This window comes from Mus pahari, chromosome 11 (assembly GCF_900095145.1).
Source record: "Mus pahari chromosome 11, PAHARI_EIJ_v1.1, whole genome shotgun sequence".
Taxonomy (NCBI): Eukaryota; Metazoa; Chordata; class Mammalia; order Rodentia; family Muridae; genus Mus; species Mus pahari.
This window is the reverse complement of record NC_034600.1, coordinates 69,254,828-69,258,166: the sequence shown is the minus strand read 5'-3', so window position 1 is coordinate 69,258,166 and position 3,339 is coordinate 69,254,828. Positions and strand designations below refer to the sequence as shown.

Below are 3,339 nucleotides of genomic sequence, written 5' to 3'. Positions count from 1 at the left end.
ATGAAGAACATTCTAAAAAAATTCATTTCTCATATTTTCTTCCCATATCTCTCCACCTTACTCACTTTTATGCAGTCTTGAATCTACTTTGTGTAGACATACTTTGGTTTTAGTTTTTAGAATTTTCTGAAACTGAAGTCATAGAGTAGATTTTTTTTGAGGGTCTGGCTTCTGTCACTCAACATTATCTATCCTAAAAATCAACCATGAACACCATGTCTATTTTGATGGTAAGTCTCATTTAATTTTATTATTGGAAGATCTTATTTTATTACTGAAAGATAACTTTTGGTTGGAATTTGGTAATTTCTTTCTTTTTTTAAAAACATGGAACACTTCACAAATTTGCCTGTCATTCTTGCACAGGGGCCATGCTAATCTATTCTGTATCATTTCAATTTTAGTATATGTGCTGCCGAAAGGAGCACGAATTTGGTAATTTCTAATGTTTGGTCATTGTAAGTAAAGCTACTATAAACAGTATGGTGTCTTGAGTAAGAAATATGTTCCATAGGTTCATGTATTGGAACACTTGGACCTCAGTCATTGGGTTGTTAGGGAGGTTCACACAGCCTTTAGGAAGTGGAGCCTAGTTATGGAAAGAACATTACTGTGCTGGATATAGAGGATTTTCTCTTTCCTCACTTTGCTTTGTCTTTTTCTTCTTCCTGTATTTGAATTAAAATGTGCTCAACAAGTTTTCTGATATGCCTGTCATATGTTCCCTGACTATTGCCACGCCTTACCCATTTGTGATGGAATCTACACCTCTAAATCCTGAGTTATAATAAGTATTTTTCCTTAAATTTATTTTGTCAAAATATCTTATCACAGCAGTAGAATGTTCTATCTCCTCTCCCATCTGTCTTCTCTTCTTTCCTCCTCCCAGTCTTTGAATTGCTATAGGGTACAGCCTAACTCTGAGTTCATTATTAGTTCTATAAATTTAGGATCCACTTACCTCAAGCTTATAATAAAATACGGCCTCAACATGCAGAGACCTAAAATTAATCATTTTCTGTTTTTCAGTGGAGGGATGTTTGAGATGCAGTAATTTGTCATTTCTCATTTGTTTTTGTTTTTGTTTTGCTTTGTTTTGTTTTTGGGGGGTGTTTCTGGGGATCTTCACAATAATTGGAAGCCTAAATCAAAATGCATTTAATTTTATTAAATCTTCTAATTCCTTTAGCACTTATATTTTATCACGACTTATTTATCAACTGAAAAAAAAAACACAGTATAATTGAATTTTGTATATGGTGAATTACTGTGCTATTTCCTAAACTAAAACAAAAAAAAGGGCCAGAATATACAGAACTTTTGTAATACAGAATATGAGAAAGTCCCTATCTCTCTCTATTGCATTGGTACAAATACAGACGAGGTTTTGACATGAAGTTGAGACGTTCTTGCTTCTTCTCTCTCACACTGAAGAGAAGGTAGTAGAACACGGTGCATACTGCATGGCATGTTAACAGCAGAACAGAACCCATTTGCATTTCAACTTTCTTACTCTTGTGTGATACTTTGCAATTTCCTTAGTTCATTGTCTAAATTATAGATACAAAAAGAATTAGTTCAGTGAAGATGTGATGAGACCAATACTTACTAAATGACATATATTTTCTTTAAGTTAAAGAAGAGCCACTTTTGGATATGGTATTTTTCTTGATCACCTCTTGGAAAGTAGCCCATACGCTTTCAGGGTTTTAAACTGAAGGACAAGAGTTAGAGCTTTTCTTCATAAGTCAACAAACAAACAAATAAACAAACCATAATAAATGTTCATTCCTGTTATGTTCTGGAAATACCAGGGATATGATAATTAAGTAGTACCAAAGACCTATTGGGCTCATAATCAACCCTATTATGGCTAGTGTCACTCTTGAGCAATTATTCCTTGGGTATATAAGAGAACAGGTTGAATGAATCCTAGAAGGCAAGCCAGTAAACAACGTATCTCTGTGGCTTCTGCATCTGTTTTGTCCTCTAGGTTCTCACCTTGGGTTTTGCCCTGACTTCGCTGGATGATGGACTACATGACATAATATGAAATAATCCCATTCCTCACTACCTTGTTTTATGCATGTGGAATTTTACAGGAATGGAAGCCACAGCTGGCACAGGAACTATGCAGCATTCCCATTTGTAAATGCTTTGGTAGCTTCCTCTGTTCGCTCCATGGTGGTTCTGACATGTTTCCACTGCAGTATGGGTTATCTTTTTATTAAGATTCCACATGCTATGTAGCAGCATATGCTGACCCCTGAAGTTTTATGATCATGGTCATTTCTGTGTCATACAAGAGCTCTTTTTGTGGTTTTAAATTTTCTGTATTAACTTCATTAATTAATCAAGATTGACTAAGAGACTGATACATTATATAATTTGATTCTATAATTAAGATCCTATAGTCTGGGCTTTTGAAGCCAGAACCTAGTGATAGTCCTCTAAAGTTTGTTTGTTTGTTTTTTTGTTTTGTTTTGTTTTCATTAATTAGTTTATGCGTTCACTTTACATTAGGATCACAGCTTCTCCTCTCATCCAGGTCTCCCCCTCACACAACCCTTTCCCCTATTCCTCCTTCCCTTCTTCCTTTGAGAAAGGGAGGTTCCCCCATGGGGTATTAACCCATGCTGAAACATCAAGTCACTGCAGTACTAGGAGCATTCTCCTCTACTGAGGCCACACAGGGTTGCCCACCGAAGGGAACAGAATCCAAGTCTTTAAACTGTATCTCTTTGCATTTTTACACAGATGAAACAGAGCCCACTGGTTCTGTGGAGTATTTTTAGGGTCACCAATATGTTTACGAATGGACCAGTTATAACTTACTACTTCTAAAAAGCCTCAGCTCCAAGTAAAATCACAATGAAACTATGTTTTCAACCCTTAGATTTGAGAAGTCCAAATACCAATCTGTGAAATTTCCTTTTATTTACTGTCTTATTTTACACTTTTTATTTTTACTGGCCACATGAAATTAAGCTCACACTCTTAATCTGTTAGTCCTAACGAAGTCCTGAAGCGAATTTGTTGCATGGTAAATTTACTCCACAGAAACAGTATTTTAATATTAGTGGTATGGGTCAGTTCTCTGCTAGCAAGTAGCTAGTTAAAGACTGGCAGGAGAGATGAGAGAGAGTAGACACTTAGTCTTCAATGGAGTGATTTCTTATGTTTCTTAGTACCAAGCAAGTGGCCTTGTATATAAGTAAGTGTCCACATTTGTAAACACACTCAATATTTGAAACCTGAAATTTCCCTAATTTCAAACATGTAAGTTGTCACCACCTCAAGTCTCTTAATTATACTTGGCATTATGAACTTAACAAGGTC

At 35.6% G+C, this 3,339-nt stretch overlaps 1 non-coding gene across 1 annotated transcript; it reads right to left on the bottom strand.

The window, feature by feature from the left end:
• Positions 1–321: 321 nt before the first annotated feature.
• Positions 322–428, bottom strand: LOC115065036. The gene has a single exon (XR_003844838.1). It is a non-coding gene; the product is annotated as a U6 spliceosomal RNA (small nuclear RNA).
• Positions 429–3,339: the final 2,911 nt, after the last annotated feature.